This window comes from Ischnura elegans, chromosome 8 (genome assembly GCF_921293095.1).
Source record: "Ischnura elegans chromosome 8, ioIscEleg1.1, whole genome shotgun sequence".
Classification (NCBI taxonomy): domain Eukaryota; kingdom Metazoa; phylum Arthropoda; class Insecta; order Odonata; family Coenagrionidae; genus Ischnura; species Ischnura elegans.
Window position 1 is genome coordinate 28,319,424 of NC_060253.1, and position 23,897 is coordinate 28,343,320.

The following is a 23,897-nucleotide window of genomic DNA, read 5'->3' on the forward strand; positions in this document are numbered from 1 at the left end:
ATGGGCACACATAACTATCAACGTTGGGGAGCGGGGTATAACCTAATCCAGTGCGCGGTATTCGGAAATATTTTTTACCAGTATTTGCTGCTACGTATGTTTACCACCATCATACCTGCTTTTTTCCTTTGCCTAAAAATCCTGCACGGATTCAATCCACGGATTCCAAGTTCCATGTTTCCCACTATTCTGCGTCCTATCCTTCACGAGCAACACCGAGTGGCCTGATAGCGAATAATAATCAAGCATAAAAATTATTTATTTCATCATCTCTCATGTAAATGTTTCCATTTTGTCAGTAACTGTCCAGCTATTGATGGAGTAAATGCAATCAAATACTTATGAGTAATTTTTGACAGTAATCTACGCAGGGATAAACATTTACTAATTGTGAACAAATGCCTTAGAAGTGCCTTGTCCAAATTTTACTACTTACGAAACAAATGTCCACTTCCGGTTAAAAAAAAACATTTATCATGCTCTTGTTCATTCCAAAATCTGTCATGGTATAATCTACTGGGGCAGTGCATACAGGAACACATTCAAGTGTGCACTTGTATTGCAAAAAAAATAATTCGGGTCATATTGTCGAAAAATTCTCGTGAACACTTATTTCCGCTGTTTGTAGCCCTAAAATTGTTGCCACTAAGGCATTTGTATTTATTCAAAGTCCTAAAATTGTTTTATGCCAGAAGTAGCAATATACCAAGAGGATATGATAAATACAAATATAATTTAAGGAGTGAGTCATTTGTAGCAACAAAAAGACTAAGGTTAACATTATACAAATGTTGTTTTCTTTACATGGGGCCCAAGGGGCTCATTTACTGCACATTAAAATTGAAAAAAATTAAATCATCAAATAAAATGCTATTAAGAGTAAAATTTTCTTTAAGGCTACCAATGGTAGGCTGCTCTCATTTTCTTAATTATTTTTACAGAATTTTCGATGAGGTCGCTTCCGAGGTTAGGAAATTATTGCATAAAATTGTTTAATTCGTTATACTTTAGCTTAGCATTTTCTTACGTTAATTCACATTCGTATAAGCTCATTTCCAAATACACCTTTATAAAATGTTCTTTTCATGAAACAAATCTCAATTGGAACGCCTAAGAAATAGTCAGCCATCATTGGAATCGAGGGCGTACCTAGGATCAAAACTAGGGCGGGGGTAAGCTATGGTCGTTCAAGTCTTACCAATTTTGCATGGAAAAGGTGAATGAAACCAACATTTTAAGAAAACTATATGAGCTCTTTATTATTTTATATAATTACTTGCTTGAAGAAATAGTTTTATTTATAGCTACATGCCTTATACTAACATCATTATTCGTGAGTTTAAAGAAAATTTGCTGCAAACTTTCGTTTCATTCTAGTCCTGATTTTCATTAAAAGAAATGCGATTTTTGCTTCTAGAGGGGGGCAGCTGCCCCCTCCTGCCCCCCGATGGGTACGCATATGATTAAAAATTAGTTTAAGAAGCATTGACTTTTGCAAACATGTATTTTATCAAAAGAAATACTTGAAATATCTTATTTAACTAATGTTAATAACTCCCAACACATCTTGCCACATGTATTTCAAGATATAATTAGAAGAAAGGAGGTTGGGTATATTTTAAAGCTCCACTATGCTTTGAATTAAACTATCCAAATTGACGTAGCGAGCCTTTTGGGTTGTCCTCCGTGTAGATTCATCTTCGTAAGAAAGTTTCGTCGGCGTTGCAGCAGGGGCGTTCAGGTTTGATGCCGGCTGCAACGCCAGAGAAACAGTTGTACGTAGATGAAATCTACGCGGGGGATAACCAAGAAGGTAAGCTTCGCCTACTGCACCACTTCGCAAAAGCCTCCATCAATATCTCCAAATTGGCGTATGCCGAAACTTAACCCTCAGAAATTTAAGGACATTCTCTTTTTCCCTAACTACCCATTCACTTGCTTGGTAAAAATGTCCCCCTCCAGGATGTATTCGGCGCGCTAGCAAAAGAAGGACAAGCGTTGGTATGTTGTCAACATGGGTGTGAGGAGCAGAAGGTGAATGAGGATCTTTAAGGCGCCAGAGAGGATCTTCAAGGTTCGCCAAATTGTCGCTTGTCCCGTCGGATAAGTCGGGTCGAAAGACACTTATCCGCTCGATATATCCCTCCGCCTCTTCCCCTTCCGAGGACTTAATAGTGGGTCTGGGGGACAAGCAGGGGCCGATGACACGGTAGAGTTTCATCCCGAGTGAGTCTCAACACGCCCCTGTGACCCTATTGACGACATGTCCACCCCTTTCTTCCCGACCTCACCTCCTTTCGGATGATACCGGGAGCATGGAGGGGCAATGGTGTGCCATGTGCAGGAATGGTGTTATAAAAATGTGGAAAATTAAATTTCCTGCATTACTATTGCTAAAATTAAGAGTTTCGACACGTCAAAAAGATCAGATGAGAGTTACACCACCATTTACTTTAATGAAGAAGCAGGAGCAATTTCCACAATTTTAAATTTATTGGTACTACCGGTTTCGCTTACAGCATCATCAGGTACAATTTATCAAGGTGTGCAACGTCTTAAATAGGAAAGGCAGGATAAGACCTTGATATATTGTCCCTGATGATGCTGTAAGCGAAACCGGTAGTACCAATAAATTTAAAATTTTGGAAATTGCTCCTGCTTCTTCATTATGTTCCGTTTCCACTCCATCTCGTCTGAAACCTCAGATTATATACTATTTACGTAGCTTAACTGGCTAAAGCACTCGGCCGGAAATCGAGGGATCCGGGTTCGAATCCCGGTCAAGGCGAATGATTTTTTCTCTGTGGAGTTTTCGCACTACTATTTACTTCATTTATTTCGGTAAAATTTTCTATCTTGAGAGTAAAAGAGGACGTTAAATTCGATTATTTAGCGGCAAGGAGCATAATTTTTGCTTACATTAATGATAGACATAATTCAAATATATATACGAAGCGTTGATCCAGCATTTACCCTATTTGATTTCGGTGAAAGTTGCTATGTTTCGAGAAAAATTGACGATAATTTGATTACTTAGTGGCACAAAACATTGTCGGAGGAATAGTCTGTGTTCCAGTTTTTGCTAACTTCCACCTCATTCATTTCACGCATTACATACGAATGAATCTTTAGTTACGATGCTACGAGACGGATTCTCATGTGGATAAAACAATATGGACGCAGAAGTGGAATACTGGCAAGAAAAATGGTAGATCGCCGGATGGACATCGCCGGTCAACATTCCCCAAGATTCTGTGATGCCGAAAACGCTAATTTCGTACGACTCTATGATACGATCTGAGGCTTAGATAGCAAGTAAAGATGAACTCAAAATAAAAAGTAATCCTCTTAAAGCACTATTTCATATCCCATGAGAATTACCTTTTTAAATAAAGCAGTTTGTGTTGGAATAAAGGTCGCACATGTAAAGTATTTCTGGGAAATGTGCGAATAGACTACATAAATTGCATAATTTTCCCTTGGTTCAACACAAAATCTTGCATATTACATCGCTATATATCCTATGAATACCGACGATTACTTAAACAGCTAAAAATGGATGATTAGTAAAAAAATCGTAATACCTTTCGAAATTCTTTTTAATACTCTTGATTATTAAGGACATAAAATAACTAAGGCTGGACGATAATGTGCGATTATAATTTTCTGAAACAATCTCAAAATGGTTGAGATTGTGCAATAGTATTTTTGGCACACGCTCAAATCTCTCGTTTAATAAGCTCAAAGATTACTTGTTTCAGACAATTATAATCTCAAATTTTCGTCCAACCCTAGTTAATCAATTTTCTTAAAATCCAGAGAATTAAACAACATGTCGAAAAGGCTGGAGACCCTAGAAAAACCGTTTTCATGATAACTGCAAAGCGCATTCAAAGAAAACGTTTGCGTTGTCTTAGCTCGGTATTAAGGAGTTGCGACCCCATGTTAAGGGACAGAATATGACTTAAATTGTCTCCCCTACAATCTATTGAAGTATTGTAAATTCCTCAAGAAACACCATGCATAAGAGATCTAAACTTCTATACATACGAAAATAGGAATATTAAAACCAATACTTTCCTAAAATTGGATTTTTCTGCTTGGATTGAAATATAATTGCTTTAGAAAAAACTTTTAAAACCAATCATATTCCAGGCTCAAATGCCTATAGCCTCCTGTTTTCCAGAAGAATGGAATATTTGCCATCTGCCCCTAGCGATGGAGACTTTTATTACAACACCGATAAGGGGACAATAAAAGCTATTCGAATACCGTGGCAGCAGAATTGACAGCTGTCTCGGAGGCAGCGCCAAGACGGATACGGCTGGAAGCTCGGCTGCTCCATAAATTTTCTTTTGCTCCCTCACATCTTTCGCTGCCACCCACTCAAGACGAGACAAATCCCCTCCGTCGCGATTCCAACTCCTCCCTTATCTCAGCCCCATTCTCCGATTTCGCGATGCAGCTGGTCGAGGGATTGGGACAGCGAGAGACTTATTGATTAAGACGGATATTATCTGGGCATTATTGCTTGTCGGGGTAAAGTTTAAAGCGCTTTCTGTTGATACACTATGCCTACTTACTCGACATGAACATGCATATTAAAATGCATTAAGAAAAGGATATAAACAGTGGAATATCCCAAGAGGAGAAAGAATTCCTCAGAGAGAAAGATCGAGGTACTTCGGGAAATCTAAACATAGAAGCAAGGATACAACTTACCAGGACATGCATCTGGAGGATGGTGCACTAAGAAAGCGAGGCATAGAATATGACAGCAGCAGAGAAATTAAGGGTAGAGAATTTCGAAATGTGGTGCCACAGGAGATTTATGAGGATCAAATGAATCGCCCGAGTAAGTAATCAGGAAATCCTGAGAAGATTAGGAGAGAAGAGACGCCTCATGAAAACTTTGACAAGAAGACGGAACAACTTATTCAGCCTTATCTTGGGGCACGACGGCCCGATGAAAACAATTGTCTAGGGACAAATGGATGGAATTAATGAAAAAGGAATATATAGAATAAAATATATGGAGCAGTAAGGAAAGATGTGAAAGATAAGAAATAAGTTGGTGTGAAACGATTGGATGATTAGGGAATAGAGTGGAGAGCCACGTCAAACCAGTCTTAGGTTGTTGACCAGTGATAATGATGATGTACAAAAAATGTCATTATATATAACGCGCACACAGGAAACATAAATATGAACAAAGAAAACATTACCTCAAAAGATTGTCTATAAGTTATATTTTCACTGCTGTTTAAACTATTGCACCAGTGAAAATTTGGGTTAATTTGGAAAACACAGGAAGAAACTGATTCAAAAATAAAATAAATGACGATACTATTCGGTGAAAGCAACACCATTGCTAGCGTCTACAGAAGAAATCAAAACATGTGTTGATATAATTACATACATGAAAATCATTTTTTAATTGGAGTGACCTACTAAGAAATGTTTATAATACTATGGTTGCAACGCAAGAAAGTTTGGTTTTCCTAGAAAAGCGAGATTTCTCACAGCAGTTCTAGTCCGTGTTCTAAAATTGGACAGCAAATGTTTAGATAGAGACTCATCAGGCATGGTATTTGGAGTTGTGGGTAACTGATGGATGAATAGAAAACCAGTTTTCAGAAAAAAAATGTTGGCACACTAATGTGTGGAAAAATTTAGCATTTCCTTTCATTAATTCGCCCATATTTCTTGTTTGCTACCAACATCTACCATTGCCTAGATCTAAGAAAGTATTATAATATTTTCATTTGCATTCATTTTTTACTTTGTCACTGGCAGCCGCTGAGGTAGAAACGTGCTTCAATGAGCTCGGTGAGTTTTGGCTCACATTTCATTGCTAGGGGACTATTTTGAAGGTAACAACATTAATATAGGCAAACTAATAAAGTTTTTTTTTTCGAAAAAATAATAATCCCGTTATTTGATCAAATTTCATCGTATAAACTACAAGTATGAATCGCGAGTACACGCAATCGCCAGTAACAAGCTGATACAGCCAGGATTCTCAAGTACCACGAATCCATTCGTAGACTTTGATAAGCAAGCAACGTGACTGCAACTCATTTTAACACTTGTTCTTGACACAAAATGAACGCACCGAGCAATCAATTTTTCCGTAGAGAGGGATGAGCTGGTATCTCCAAGTACGTGTATCTGAAAGGAGTTCCTTGTCGGGAAAACGCTTTTCAAAGTGTCGAGAGACATTCGCGTGACAGAAGAGCTAAGACGTGAGGGAACATCCATTGCGAAGACGACGCTGACAGAGATTAGGCTGTCTCCGAGAGAAAGGGTTCCGCGCAGCCAGACCCTCGAAAAACAAATGCCGCACGATTTACCCTTCGCTCTCGACAACATTGCTCTCTGCCGCGACACCTACGCTACTAGATACCCGTTGACAGACCCCGTATATATCTACCTACACTTCCTCCTTATCCCTCTTTAAATGGTGGAACACTGAGCCGTACTATCAGAGAAAATAGTAAAGAAATATCCTCTTGCCTTCAGCATGATGTAGGATGAAATTTTGCCATGTTATTGGCGACATAAATAAGGGTATAAGGGTGAAAAATATCAATACCACATATACGCTGATAGACTCCGTATGTAACTACAACTTCTCTTTATCCCTCGTCGAATGGTTGAACTCTGGGGCGTTGTATTACAGCGAAAAGTAAAGAAATATTCTCTTGCCTTAAACATAGCGAATAATAAAATTCGCCATGTTATTAGAGATGAAAATGTGGAGGAGGAGAGGTTAAGATAAGGGTGAACACCTAAGCTGCTAGGTATCCGTTGACAGATCCCGGGTATATCTATCTACACTTACTCTGTATTCCTCTTTCAATGGTGGAACTCTGAGCCGTACTATCCGAGCAAATATTAAAGAAATATCCTCTTGCCTTCCGCAAGATGTAGGATTAAATTTTTCCATGTTATTGGCGACATAAATATGAGGGTGGGGATAAGGGTGAACAATATCCCTAATAGATATACGTTGACAGACCACGTATGCATCAACTTACACTTCCCCTTTATCCCTCATCAAATGGTGGAACTCTGGGGCGTTGTATTACAGTGAAAAGTAAAGAAATATTCTCTTGCCATAAGCATAGTGAATGACGCAATTTGCCATTTGTTGGAATGTAAATGTGAGGGAGGAGAGGTGGAGATAAGGGTGAACACCAAGGCTGCTAGCTATCCGTCGACAGACCCCGGATATATCTATATACACTTACTCCATATTCCTCTTTAAATGGTGGAACCCTGAGGCTTAGTATTAGAGCGAACAGTGAAGACACATGCTCTTGACTTTAGCATGGAGAAGGATGAAATTTTGCCACATATTGGCGGCGTAAATAAGGGGGGGGGGCTAAACAGCCCTCTTCTGTGAACCTTTAAAATAATAGAAAATATTCGAATTACGACAATCCTGCTTGTTTGAAGTATTCGTGTTGTAAATCATGTTTTATTTTTATTTTGAATTTTGCCTTTGAAATTCATTCAAACCATTATTGAATTAGTTAAGTTATTTAATTTATACAAAATACATACATTTTAAAGCAAAATTGCGCGGACTATCACCGGGTATGGTGTGATGCTGCATCTGATCCATCATATAACCAAGTTCCATATACACCGCTGCATGTTATGACAAACCGATGTCGACGTAATGCACAAATAAGATACCTATCATCGATGCCAGTCAGTGATATATAATTAGGGTTCATCATTCAGTATGTCACGTCGTCAAGATTGCATGACGTGAAAACGACTTTCAACATCATCATCTCCCTTCAAAAATTGATGGAAATATAAAAAAGGTCAATGCACATCGTTACCTCCACTGCAAAACCGCTCAACAATTGCCCACCGAGTCAAATTCGCTCATCCAGGATCCCGACAGAATGAATGCTCTCAGCTGCTAATACCCGGAGCATGAACGCTTACCTCCGAAGCTGGAGAATTGGAGGTGAGCGTTTATGCTCCGGCTATTATCAGCTGAGCGGATTTGATTCGGTGGATGATAGTTGAGCACTTTTGCAGTGAGAGTATCAACATGATACAAAACATAGAATGGGTCGACAGAGTGCATTTTGAGGAATAATTAGAACAAAAAGCACAAAAAATAAGGCAATAAAGTTAAAAAATAAATCTACTCAATGAGGACTCTGTGCTTGATTTCAGAAAAAAGCTTTTTCGCTTCATTTTGCGTAAGTTCAAACCCAATTTTCATGAGAAGAGAATGTAGAGGGCTGTCATAGAATTTCTGGTATGGAAATATTTCATTCACCTTTCCAACAATTGTGATTCGGGTGTTTATTATTACAGAAAAATGACCTATAAAATATATAGAATCAATCCCAAATTTACATAGAATTAGTGAGATATTTAAAGGCAAAATTCAGATGAACGTCTTTAAAAGGATGAACATAGAATTCGAAGAATAACAAGTGGAAACTATTTATTTGCACGCGGAGACTTAAGTTCATTGTTTACATAGAACACGGGGATTTGCCACTAGATTCATCTCCTAGATTTTGGTTTCCGCCTGAGAAAGCTTAACAGGCTAAATGAGGAGCAGTTTCGGCCCGCGGACGAGAATAGAACACTTCGAAAGGGGAGAGAAACCGTTAATGCATGCGGAAGACGAAGGAAAACTCAGAGAACACATGTTATCCATTCAAAACGCAGACATAAGCTTCCCAAGAATAAGAACACACAAAAAGGCTCAAGAACCATCACGAAAAAAGCGAATCCTTGAACACTTCCTGGCTTCTAAAGACTCAAAAAATTTAATTCACACATCTGCGTGCTTAACACTAAGTATTTAAAAACAATTTGTGCGTAAATTTGTCTATATGCATGCATAAACCTAAGCGGAAAGTCATAGATGAAAAAAACAGCCTAGCATGCTTCACTCTTTAGTTTAAAATTGGGAAAACGCGGAGGACATTTCTTATGCATGGCTCATCACTTTCATCAGCCATTACTCAGGCTTCTTTTAGAAGAATATTGAAAAATATTTTTTTTTACTACAAGAGTCGTCATATTTCATTCGTTTTTACTTCAAGTCTTGTATTATAATATAGCACAAACGCATATGAGCCTGCCATATGTACATGAATCCGAGCACTATAATTGTTCAAAGTAAAGCGTGACTACATGGAGTCAAGAAAAACTACGTGCCATTTTTAATACCTTTTTGTAGAAAACCGGTTATTAATGAATCGTATGGAGCAAATCTTCGAACTTAAGGTGACCTACCTTCTGACCAAAATATATAATCCACAGCACTTTGGCTAAAAATGTAACGCAACTCCCTTCAAGCAAACAATTTATCGTCCACGTACTCGACCAAACTACCCTTGCAATGATCGAATAAAGCCAAAAAGTATAAACGTATAACCATGCGAGTATTCCATTGAAATCGGTAAAAAATATAATATAACAGTATTCGTTACTGTCCATTAAGATCTATTAATCACTACGCACCTTTTCCTGTTCACATACTTAGCTGCGTAAGGACAAGGGTGAAGGGTGAAGAGAAACCCGGCGTCGGCATTAACCTTTTCTTGACGAATGGCGTCAAAGGGAACTACGTCTTAGCATCCCATTCGACGGACGGAGAACTGTACCTTAAGTGCACTTCCACATAGTACCTACTCAAGCGGGGATCGGGTTAACATCTAAAAAAATTTCTTCCTCCGGGGAGATTCGAACCCGGGCCCAAGGAGTACGAGGCCTACACTCTAACCATCGTTACAACTTGATCTCATCAACACTAAAAAAATTATAACTTCCGAAACAAATGTTTTGAGTGCATACGTCTTTAAATGCATGAAAGACTATGTCATCGTCAGACAAGACTGGAAAGATCAAAGTGAATCAACACACATAGAAAAGACCTCGTTAACACTTAAAAATGAACCCCTTAAGAAGGAACGAAAATAATTTTGAAAATAAAAATAAGCTCCGCTACGACGACTCCTCAAGTTACAAAGGAGAAGGTACATTTTAATGAATTATACATGAGAAGGAAAAACAGAGGAAGGAAAATAGCCGTCCCACAAAGGAGAGATAGTCTTCTTGCATAAATAAAACATGGGAACAGTAGTGCTCCAAGAATATTTACATTTACTTTGAGGTTAACTAGAGATCTCTTGTGACGCGTTTGATCTGGAAAATGTTTTTCTAAGACCATGGTTCCAACTCTATACCTCGGTAAAATATTTTTACAGAATTGTAAATGATAAAAAGAAACAAGGTCCTTGCAGCTCGCAGATTAGATAAAACACAACAGCGGTGATTACAATAATTTACTGAAAGGATAATCTCACAGAAATTGTACTATTTCTGCCAGAATAACATAGAAAAGACACTAAAATGAATTTTTGTGTCTTCCTCTCTCGGCCATGAAATACTAAACTAAATTTATTCCATGGCGGGGGTTTGATAAGTTTATTAACTATTTAATAATTTGAGCCCCGTCATTTTTATCATTGGAATCAGAAAAACGTTGGGAACATTATCAGCAGGAAAAAGTAGCCAGCTTGGAAGGAGCGTAAAGTATAATAAAACTGGTTATTTTAAAGGATGTAGAAGAAAGTAAAAAGTGATATAAAATTTAAAAATCATGACATTTGGAAATATAAAGCAATCATCCAAAGTATATGTTTTATGACGTATAGGAAGTTTGAGGCTTCTCCCTTTAAATGCATACATCTTAACGCACAAACGAACTATTTGCGGTACGTAGAAAATTACGACTGTAGGACTAAGGACTAATTGCAAAACTTGAGCAGCAGAATTGGCACCTCATCCATCGTCCTAAAAATTTTAATAAGTGACTGTACATTCTACATGCAGAAAGATGTGACATAGTGTTAATATTTTCTTCCAACTTCCCAAAGAAAAAGAAAATGATAATAACCTTCCACGCCGCTGTAGAGTTTCACTGAAGCAAAGTATATTAGTAAGTTTAATCACTGGCGTAACTATGGGGGGAGGGGGAAATGAGGGCATAGATCCCCCCCAAAGCCTCAGTGAAATGAAAATGTTATTTAAACTAATCTAGTCTAAAAGTAACAGAAGCAGGCGTTATGTAGTGGAATGACATTCTAAGTTTTTTTTAAATAACACGAAGATGGCAATGTTCCTCAAGTTTATTGTCCGTACAACGCGTTTCGACCGTTAGGTCATTATCAAGTACAATAATGAATGGTTGGTTATGGGGTTGTATTTATATGGAACGGATGGGTGACAGGCGAAGGGGAAGTTGGGGAAGGGTATGTGTCATTGGGTGGAGCGCTTCGGGAATGGTATGGCCAGGAGTGGGGAATGTCCAAAAAATAGTTGCTCATTCATTAGTGAAATGCCTCCTTCTTGCACAATTTCCAATTTCTCCAAAGTGTCCAATCTTCGGCCTTTCGACTCCACACAGAGAATAATGTTCAGGCGGTACGCCTAAACGTTCGGCCCTAACGACCAAATATTTTAATCGGTATGGGGCTGACTGAACTTTTCAGTGAATTCAACAGAAAAGTCCAGTCACACCAGTTTAGATGCTCCCACCAAAGTGTTTCCTGCGGGTGACAAAATGATGCAGTTGTTGCATAGGAACAATCTAAATAATATGACTAAATGAAACTTCATCAGAATGTCTGAATTGAGTCAGTGCTATTAGTCAAACACGACCAGATCCATAATCTCAACTACCTTCTGTGATGGAGTTTGGGTAAAACCAAGGATATTAATAGAGGGTTTAGTCACCTTGATAATAAAAGAATAGGTACTGTCTTTACAGAATTTGATTAATGTGACTAAATTGTTTAATTAGCCTGTTTGAAATTTTTTTATTATATTGGTCAAATGCTTTACTAATTTATCTTTTTTTTAACTCCCTTGCGGTTGGTGTAAAAGTTAACGTACAAGCTGGTATTTTGATTAATTTATCTCCCCATAAATAAGGTAGACAATAACTGGACCTTTTTTCGCATGAAGTTTATTTATTAAATATCTTTAGTACATACAAAAATATTTTGTTCATTCTCAAGTATTCGTGAAAACGGACAGCTTAACATTTTGCATCCAAAGCATGAAACATTTTCAGTGAAATCAACATAAAATGATGACAGATGATAACTCCATGATATTGTAATAAGTTGAGAATAAAATAGGAGACTTCATTAGAAGTATTGACAATAATTTAATTTTACATTTCCAAAATTGGGAGATCTTAACTCATTGGCACCCACCACAATACAAGAATTGTCTTTAAATTTGATACCGTTTAAAATGACATTTGTGGATGCTCTACACAAGCCTTGGAAAAAATTTGGCATCTTACTCTTAACTAGAGGAAAACAATGTATTTTATCTGCTTGAATGACATTGCAGTTTGAACTGAAAGTTATCCTTTTATGAAATCCTTTTTGAGATAGAAAGCGGTAGGCTAAACTTAACCAAGTTTTAATACAAATAGGCATTGGAGTGTCGATACGACTAGAAATAACAGTAGCAATTCGTTGTAACATTCTATGCCTTCTTTCAAAGCGCATACACCACGTATGAATTAGTGGTCCGCTGTTAGAACACAGCAGTTTTAAAGCATGAAGCGAAACTTGGGTTTAAAGGAATTACCAAATAACCTAATATATGTATAGAGAATGATGTTGAACAATAAGGTAATGAAACTGATCGATTAACTCAACTTGAATCGATGTACAACACAGGATTTCAACAATATCACGTAACATTAAGAAAAGTCTCCTAGATGGGTCGTCTTCAGGCACTAAATTTCCTATCATATGGGCAAGGCATAAAACGAAATTGATCATTTCACTGGCTGATATTCTAATAGACCCACGACATAGTTCTTCTTTAGCAATAGCGGCAGGTTTATTAGAAACCGTATCTCCATATTTAAAAATAATAATTCTAAATCCAAGCTGATCTTCGGCGCAATACTTCTGGGAAATTAAGTCTGACATAATATTTATAAGGTCATATTTGGCTACAAACTATGACTAACCTAACTAACTAAAACTATGACTATGACGACTTCTAAGATATCATGCATCAAGTCGAGGCTTCCCCCTTCTATTACGTTGAACCTTTCTACCTAATTCCATATACATTTTTCCATCATTCCAGTAAGAGAACAGTTACGCACTTCAACATCAGCATTGTAGGATTCAACAGTTCTCAATATTTCCTTTTTTTCTTCAGTGCATGAGCAGGACTCAGATTTAGTAAGTTTAAAAATTTGACAGATATAAGTAGCACTAAAGCTCTCTGTAAATCCAAGAATACAACGAAAACCAAGATTGTCATCAATAATAGATCCCAATGCAAAATACACTTGAACATTTCCATGCTCTGTCACAACAAAAATATGTACCTTGATAACTAAGAAAATTTAACCCTTCAATGAACTTACCAGAAATAATATGGTTGCTTGAAGAATCAAAAAAAGGATTATCGGGCTTCCAGTAAATAGAATGGAAAAACATAGTCAGAACTCTAAACTAGATATAAATTCAGAGGGGAGACATGGACAATACAGATAAACTGCTCCTAGTTGGTATAGTCCACTATGAGAGCCTAAAACAAATTCCAATTTCAAGATCATCAAGAAATAATAATACGACAATTACCAAGCATAACTAATTAAGACTAACAGTCTTTCCTTGGCGTCTTGTTCAAAGGAGGCTCGTCTCGCACAGAGTCGATGTTAGCACGGAACACCTTGCAAAATTTTAGAAACTGGTCTGGCGTCAGTAATATTTGTTGAGTATCTCATCTAGTAGCTGAAAGGCTACTTTGTCGATTTCTGCTCCTTCAAAGAAGTACAATGGTTAAAACTTGATAACTAAATTTAAATCAAATTAAAATTGAATTAACACCATAAATTAGGTGTTAAATGTAAGTTTCTGCAAAAAAAATACAAAAAAGAGGAGAAAAATACGCCTGCAAGAAGGATTGAACGTGGCCCCCCCGCGTTGTAACAACGGTCTCTAACAACTAGTCTAAATCGGTTACCATAATAAATATTTACAAAAACGCCGCAATATATTATTATTGTAAATAATCAACCTTTGTTTTGAAATGTGAATAAAATGTGACTACAGTCTCCATTTGTAAGTTTAAGAGGATTACTAAATGCACACAATTACATTACGTAGTTATATATCAGTATCAAACGTAGATGCGTAAGAAAACTTAATTTGCAGGCTTTTTTCTATCGCTCTTACGCACTAACTGGCAGAGCTTCGGTAACTATGTACGTAGAGCTTCAAGCATACCGACAGAAGATGAGTAGTGATGACTTCTGAACAGGGTTGACTAGACGTGTTCCATGTTATTTGTTGGAGATACTCTGGGTGATGCGACTAGACTAAGCTAGGGGGGCAGCGCAAAGCGTTTAGACAATCTACCAAAATACCTCGGATTACGTGGCAGAGTGTCCAATAATTGCCATAGAGGGGGCGGACTGGATAGCGTTTAGCTGTAACACCCAAAGTTGTTTTCTCCGTGCACGTGGACGATCTCCGGGTCAAACTCACAAGAATGTTTTTCCTCCAAACTGGCATCATTCCACTCTTTAATCCATAGGCTGGTGTCCCTACCCCTACAACCGGTGGAATTCACTAAAGAACTCAATATAATTACACACCTAGCTCTGGTTAACGGCTATAGTGACGGTTTAATAGACAGACTTTTAAATAAAAAACAACGTGACGTCGCCATTAGAAATTTGTGCTCCCTCGGACCGCCCCCACCCGTAACCAAAAAGTGGTGTAAAATCCAGTTTATTGGTGATTTATCGTATAAAATCGCCAAGCATATCCCGCAAAACAAACTTCGAACATGTTTCCACAATTCGATCACCTTGGGAAAGCTGCTTTGCCGCACGAAAGACAAGATCCCTCACCTCAAACAATCGGGGGTTTATAGAATCAAGTGCAACGACTGTAATAAAGTGTACATCGGTCAGACAGGCAGGAGCTTCGATACACGCATGAAGGAGCACAGGAAATGCTGGGAGAAAGGAGATACCACCTCTCTCGTGGCGAAACATCTCCTGGAGGAAAAACATTCTTGTGAGTTTGACCCGGAGATCGTCCACGTGGAGTCGAAAGGCCGAAGATTGGACACTTTGGAGAAATTGGAAATTGTGCAAGAAGGAGGCATTTCACTAATGAATGAGCAACTATTTTTTGGACATTCCCCACTCCTGGCCATACCATTCCCGAAGCGCTCCACCCAATGACACATACCCTTCCCCAACTTCCCCTTCGCCTGTCACCCATCCGTTCCATATAAATACAACCCCATAACCAACCCTTCATTATTGTACTTGATAATGACCTAACGGTCGAAACGCGTTGTACGGACAATAAACTTGTGGAACATTGCCATCTTCGTGTTATTTAAAAAAAAACTTAATCTAGTCTAGTTTTGCGATTTATTAACTACTAATTAAAAGTAAAATTTTTAATGCCAAAATGATGGAAAATATATATCCAGGAATGCCATTTTTCAGAAATTTTCCAGGACCCTCCGTTGCCTAGGGAGGGGGATTCGCCACCCCATGCCATCCCATCCTTCCCAAAGCATATTCCTAGTTACGCCACTGAGTTTAATAGTTTGACAACATAATTTGCGAGAGTTCTGTATCTCAACACGAACACAATATAGATACTTTTTGTCATAACCCCATGACTCTGAAGCTGAAGGCCATGTACTTTAATTATTGCGACCCATTTAATATCTCGGAATAATAACGCAGTCCAAAAAAAAAACTGCTTTATCTCCGCTGCATTCGGTCACAAACTCAAGGGCAACAATCGCATGGTCGAGGTTGGGTGTGGTCAGCCGTCACTCATAACAATGTGTCATCTGGCGCCAACACGCGATGGTCGCTTCGCACCTTGAGAGAAAAATCAATTACCTACACCTCTACCCACCATAGAAATATCATTACCTGCCCAATGATTGAGAAAATACACATTTCAGCCGCCACCTAAACAGACGGAAAAAACATTCCGAATCCACAACAGTTCATTTCACTTTGTTTTATTTGAGGAAAACCAAGGTAAAATAAATAGCAATAAGTGCTGTCATCATCATTATCACAGGTCAACAATCCTAAGATTGGTTTGACGCAGCTCTCCACCAGTGGCGGATACAGAAAATACTCAAGGGGGGGCTAAAGACATATTGAGTTTCCTTTACTTTTATCGTGTTAAAAAATAATCAAGTCGCAGGCAGAGTATAAGAAATTTTTAATTAAAGTAATTATACACATATATAAGACAATGCCATCTTATGATATAAAAAAGTCACAATTGTGGTTCTGCAATGTTTGGCAATACGGCCGGACCCGCAAGGGAGGGGCGCGCGCTATGATAAATAGCTATATATTTAGAAACAACTTCAGCATTAAGCTGGCTTTTCTTGGCTTAATTATTTTCTGAACTGATACTTAGGTAATCAACAATGTAGATGGCAAGAAAGTGCCCTCTGGCGCAATAACGACTCGACGAAGTCGACATATCTGGACTCTGTTTTACTAGAAAATTCTAATAAAATTGCTCATACGCTTCACGTTCGCTTTCCGTTCCTTCACATACTCACTCATTGGGTCAACCCGAAGGTTGTTTTGAACGGTATAAAGAAGAGCTCACCCAAAACTAAGCCACAGACGCCTTTACACGCAGAATGTAATTCAGTATCAATGATTGATAAAGGGTCAGTTGACTTCTCTGGCTCACCTCGTTCTTAGAGGAATTTGATTGGATATGTCCGAGGGCTTCATTCACGACTTGAACACCGGACTATCTAATCAACAGCTAAGCGTTTTGCCTACAAGTCAGAGTAGTTATATATCCTCTTTTGAATGGATTTCGATTTCAAAAAAAATATTCTATACATATTATCCATTAGTTACATGCTCTTTGATTTGAGGCCAGGATAAAGGCCTAAATTGTGCCCTTCAATGCTTCATCGGTTTTTTTCGGGGAAACTGGATATATCTATGTTTAAATATATAAACTTAGTAACTTCCACTCACTTTTTATTGTAACACCAAGACTGGTTTCAACGCTCGTGTGTAATTATCAAAGAAAATATATTCATTACATAAATTAGTGTGATCTATATACACATGATTAAAAATAGAATGTATTCATATACAAATATTCTTACCCGGATTCCTCCTGTGCCACTGATTTCAACTCCTCCCTAAAACGTCACCGGCACAATTCACCGCTCCACCACCTAAGTCGCTTTTCTAATATGGTCTTAAATATTTTTCTACTAATACTGTTCTTGAGTTATACAATTTTGGAATCAGTTTACCAATACAATCCGTTTGCGATTTTTGAGGTGATAAATAAAAAAATACGAGTGTATTGATACATTCCGGGTGAACCAATAAAAAGTATTAGGGGTATATAAAATAAAGTCAAATTATTTTTACCAAGGCCTCGATTTTTATTCTGCACGGTCCTAAGCAGCGATGTTCTGGATTAATACCACTTTTTTCATTGTGGAATAGCGACTTCGTCGATCGTCCGCGGTGCTATAAATAGCTTCGGGCGAAGTAATCGACGGTGTCTGTATCGCAAGCGGTTGTCCTTCACAGCAATTCGCTCTCCTTAAAACGATTCGCCACTTATCCTTACGCATCCATCTGCCCTTGACCCACGGGAATAGAAAGAGGTCGTGATGGAACGCGAAGCATATACCAAATCACTTCCAAACTTGTCTACAATAGCTCACGTAAAAACATCCCCTAATAAAATAAAAAGTAGACTCTTCTGGGACGGACGGCTTAGAAAAATAATATGACATTTTTAATCCACATGGAGACAAAAAAATTGTTTAATTACTGCATAAGGCTAAAATACCACACACAGCCAGGCATTTTGGGAGCTATACGGGTCGCTTACACAATAAGTTTGTCTATAATTCTCACGGTTCGAAAAAATGTATAATTCTTTAAAAATACCTTAAGTTTCATTAATACAATGCTAAATTTCATACTCATTACGGATTACTATCAAAACGGTCTTGGTTACCTTAAGTGTTTGACACCAAATCGAGTCCGCATTTTCTCATAGTTTTAAACTTTACGGGACCGGTAGCAGTGGTTAATATTATGCAATTATTATTAAGTAAAATTTGACATTGAAATATTGCCACTCAGTTTTATTTTTGACTCAACGCGTTTCGTTGCAACAAACATCGTTATCAAGTGTAACATGAGTTTTAATAGTTCTTCCTATAAGACCTGTATAAGGAAGAACTCTTAAGACTTACACTTGATAATGTTGTTTGTAGCAACGAAACGCGTAGTGTCAAAAATTGCAAAATTGTAGTGGAAATATTTCAATGTCCAATTTTACTTATATTAAGAACTTCCACCACGTCGTGCCTAACATCATAATGATATAGTGCTATTTCTTCAAGAATTTCGAATCTGAGGCCCTATAATAACAGAAAAAATATTTTTATATAGAATATATTTGACGCCGAAAAAAGCCATTTTTCTGCCCATCCTAATGCATAGTACCAATCTCCAATTCGTAAAGTGCGCACACAAGTACGATAATCCAGCTTAAAAAAAAGGTTGCTGTAGACATATCGCTACCTTGGTTTGACAAGGTTCTTACTGACATTTTGCAAAATTTGGTGTTTTCACTCAAGATAACTTAGGTTATGTTTCTCTATGTGTTGCACCGGTTTTTATTCCTCTAGGTAAAATAATAACAGATTTAGAACAGTGACAAAGTTCCATCTGCAAGGAGAAAAAACTAATATTTGGTGTGACAAGGTTCTAACTGTATTTTACTTATTTTATTACTCATATAAACATGTAAAAAATAAAATAAATAACATATTTTCTTAAAGTAATAATTACCAGTGTATCTAGTGGATCACTAGTGTATGTGCCAAAAATCAAAAATAAATTCCTATTATTAATAGAAATAGAGCAGTTTAAAACTTTGACAAGGTTTTTCTCAAAACCAGCTGATGGTCAGTTAGAACCTTGTCAAACCAAGGTAGCGATATATCTATGTTTCTAAAGGCATGCGGACCACGTCGCGCTAAAAACTGGCTACCCATTAGACATTTACAATCCTACCTGTCCTCAGACCATTTCCTGACGGCGAGCCCCAAAGCGGAGACCCTACAGGGATGGAACTTTTAAAAACCTGAATGTCAACAGGAAAATTTATTCTTTCCAAGATATGATCCAGTTTTTTCAACATATTTGCGATAAGAATAACTTCTCGATCGACGTTCTACGACTAATTTTTGCCTTTATTAGAATTTCATCTACTTAAATTTCACGAAAGCTAGGCAAAGCTGGAGAAAAGCCACCGCGCAGTTAACACAAACCCAAAATTTACCGTCAATGAGCAAACAATATTGCAGCTTCATTGCAATTTATTCCATAAGCGAATGAAAGTTGCTACAATTAAGAAAAATTTTAATTTGTTTGCAAGAGCCGCCGCATTGCGCTGCAGCTTGAGAAATTAAGTTTAGCTCTTTTAAAATGTAGGTTGATTAAATAATGGAATCAGATGATAGTGGGTTTTTTTATGTTAACAGTACCAATTCACAATTCTTACTTGGCGTTCAAAATGAAACAGTCGCGACACTTCAAATATCAATCAAACCAGTTTTCCGCAGATCAGAGTCTCTTTAAATATCGATAATCTTAAATTATTATTTGCCATTTTCATTGATAATTCATACCAAAATTAAAAAATACTTGCGAGAAAAGTTGATGGGAAAAAGGCATGGCGCACGACCTTTGCAGGAAAATAGATCATTTAATTAATTAAAGAAGTAGAGAGGGGCTTGAAAAAACTATTAAACTTTTATCAGATTATCAGCACAATTTATTAGTATTTATGCGATAGATACCCTTTGTCAGGGCAAAGCAAAATGTTTCCTGCAGTACTTTCAAAAGATGCACTCAGTTTTGAAAATTACACGGTAAGATTATGAAGTTTTGCATCCAGGTAGGTTCACTAGAATAAAAGATACAGTGTCCGGCGTGATGCGGTGGAAATCTTTGATATTCAGCTTATTAAAACAACTTGTCTGTTTCAATAAGCTGAATAGGTTCACTAGCTTTTGCAGCCAGATAATATGAGATGGAAGAGTTCAAAACCACTCACTATACATATCCTAAGAATGATCAAAATTTTGGACGAGGATCAAAGGATAAAATAACCGAAAAAAACCACGATATTTCCCCCAAAACTACTGCAGAATACGAGACGAGTGGAAAGAGTAAAGTTTTTACCACTAAGAGACCTTGCCATCGGTTACTAAATATTTTGTCCTTTCTTTTCATCTGTCCGTATAGGGCTAATAACCCGACGAAGTAATATCAAGGCACACCAATAAAGTATTCAGCGCGCGGAACTTCCTTTATCTGTTCGCCTCGACGTCCGCATCTCCGTAGCGAAATAAATGGATTTTTTAAAAAACTTTGCAGGCCTAAAGTAGGGGAGAGGAGTTTCGCCGACGCGAAAAGACGCGAGTTCGCGGTTTCAGATGCCGAGGGGCGATAAAATTCCTTCTACCTTGTATAACTGCGAACTTCTCCCGATTTCTGCTCGTCGTCGTCGTCACGGAGACTTGCAAAAAAAATATTTTTCCGACGCCCTCCGTTCTCCTTTTTTTATTATATTAGTTCCCGGTTTGACCACGCCACCACCGAATGGCGCTGCTCTCCCCCACACAGTTGGAGACGAAAATGTGGGATTTTTTGTTCCAGCCACCAGACAGCGAAGAAGGTTGCTGTTGATGTCTGCGATGAAATTCGACACTCCATCCTTCCAAACGGGACTCCTGAAGCTACTTGAAGTCCCAGAGTGCGTTCCAGATAACGACCTGAATCTTCAAAATTCACGGCGATGGGATGTTATGCGAGTTTCCCGCGCAAACTTCTATGATACGACATTGTCGCTATGCCAACGCAAAGATGTTAAATGGGGGAGGAATAACGTTTCACCGTCTTTCATTACATTGACATAAAAATTTCAATTAACTTCAGACTTCATTTAAAGCTGTAGGAAGTTTGTAACTTCCAAATAAAGAAAGTTTTCACGATTTTTACAATTCAGCTATTTATTCGCGTAAAATTGTCGGTGAATTTTCATTTATAAATAGCTAGAACTCCATCAAAATAAGCGAGAAACAACTCCCTATAATGAATGTAGGTGTACTAGCAATTCAGTTTCTCTGATGCTGTGAAGCTATTACAAGCAAAGACTAAAAAGATCTGAATAGCAAGATTTTATTTAATCTCCAAGTTTTTATGACACTCTGCGCAAAGTGACAGAAAGGCAAAAGAACTATAAATTTTCGTCCTGGTAAAATTCTCAATAAACCGGTTCTCATTTATTTTTCTCCCTTGTGACATCATGGCGCACAGTTATTGTATACCACCGGAGTAAGTAATAAATAGAACAACAACGTAATGCAAGTTAGAACAGACTGCACAAGCAATTCATGTGCAGGGGAATCCAGAGCAAGTAAACGAAAATATATTTTGAGATGATGTAAAATAAGTAACAAGATAGCTTAAATATCACCTTTAGGTTCATTCTAGCATCATAATAGGCAACCAGAAAAGTCAACTGGACCAATGAAATATTCCGAAAATCTTGATCTAGCAAATTATAGCATCAAAACCTACTGCCAACTTTCCACCAGTATTTAAGTTTCCTTAAACAAACTTTAAATCATCGCCTGAAGGCCGTGGAAAGATTTTTAAATATTCGTTGAAAATTGCCATATGTGTTAAATCACATTATAATTCCACTAGATTAAGTCTGAAATCACTCGCTATCGTGATTGGTCAAGTAATTAAATTTGCGGAGAAGTTTAAAGTCACGCCTTGAAAAGATTAGAATATACTCAAATCAAAAGATAAAAGGTCATCTTCAATGATGATAAAAGTAACTCCTCGTTACCTATGCATAATTAGATAAAAATCCTCCTGAACAAAAAATAGTCTAAAACTTTAGCCGGTTAAGAATTTTCTGAGTTTCAAGGTTAAAAAGGGTACAATTTTGCATAAATTTAGTTGATACAAAATTACTATTAGTGAAGAACAAGTTTGATAAGCACAAAAGTTTAAATATTAGACTTTTTATTAGAACGTAGGTCTCCACGGTGATGTTTTACTTCACATCATCGACCTAATGATGCTAGTAGGGTAGCCGGCGAAACGGTTGTCCATAAGCCAACTAACGTGCAAGATAACCCAAGAAATTTTCAAGCATTAATTAGTTTTCACACTTCAACAAGGATTCCACGGATTATGTTAATATTTTCTTATTTTGCTAAAATCTTACTCGATTACAATTTTCGTTTAATGATAATGTCCTACTTGGTAACCAGTGCGAAAATTTTGCACTCTCTCTCTCTCTTTCAGGGAATAAGTATGTTGAGGAAACGATGTAATTGGGTTCCAAACAAAGAAGAAGATGTATCATAAAATACTTTCTTTACTCTCGAGGGAATCTTTTAAGTTCCTTACACACAATATCTCTTTTAGAGAACGTTTAACATTCGTCATACTTCTTAGATTTCATTTCTTTCAATTCTGCCTGCTTCTGTTACGTTTCTATGGTTTAGTTATGGATTTTACGGATTTTTAAACATTTTCTTGAAGTTTAGAAAAATACATTGTGTGGAGTCGAAAGTGAAATTTGAGATTGAGATTTTAATTTTCGCCAGAAGCTGATGATTGAACGTTCAAAATGATACCCCATTTATACTGCACATACCACTGTATGTGCAGTATTATCAGGGCATATACGGAATAAGAGGAAAAAACCTTTCTGTAATAATACATAGGATGATTATTGTATTTTTATTGTGCAATGGGTTTTTGCCCACCAATTTTGTATTCATTTTAAGGAAACATGTTACCGTGATGAATCATACAGCAGCTGCTCTTGTTTAAAACTATTTTGTAAAATGTATTGCTGAGAATTTCTTTATTAATAATTGAATGGCAACCCCTACAAAAATTGTATCTTCTGGGGTGCCTAATGTCACAGACTATCTATACATCCAGGTGTAATTTTTGGGTAGGGAAGTAAAGGTCTTTATTATTATTATTATTCTGAAAGATACCTTTTGCCCTAAAAATATCACCCCACGGTGGACCACTAATTTTTTGCAGTTGGTTTTTTCCAATAAGGACTAAAGTCAATATCCGTAGGTTTTTCCCACGTTTGCCCACATATCTTTACACCTGGTAAATGGAAACTTTGTTAACTTATAATTTTGGCTTGTTGATTGAAAAGCATAATTCTATGTCTTTTTATGTAAATTCTGTGCATTTAATTTCATGAGCGTCTTGACTATATTTAACTGAAAAAAATAATGTTTGACGAGGGGTTAGATGGAAGATGGGACTTTCTAATAATAATATAATAATAAAGACGAATCTCGCCCAACAAAGACGAATTAATACTATTATTTTTTATTTTGCTCATATCAATAAAGGTTTACAATCGCACGATAAGTTCTCATACAGCATGTATAATCCCGGAGCGCTGCCATCTAACGTGGTAAATGATTTAGCCGAAGCAGAGAGAATTGCGGACCCAGGAGAGAATAGACGAGCCAAATTGAGACAACAAGCGTCAACGAGGCATAATGGGAGTGTGATTCGGAAAGCGTGGGGCACAATTACTGCTTTGCGGATCTCCTTGCAAGAAACATTTTTGACGTCGAGAATGCTGGGCTACAAATCTTTTTACTTCGTTAGTCCATCGTTAAACGACTAAGATTTTTTTAATTCCATTCGCAATGGTTTTCATGGTGAACTCAAGTAA

At 37.4% G+C, this 23,897-nt stretch overlaps 1 protein-coding gene across 1 annotated transcript in view; it reads right to left on the reverse strand.

Annotated features, from left to right (window-relative positions):
* Positions 1–23,897, reverse strand: part of LOC124163847 (proline-, glutamic acid- and leucine-rich protein 1-like) — a 429,998-nt gene that overhangs the window by 21,832 nt on the left and 384,269 nt on the right. The window lies entirely within an intron of this gene.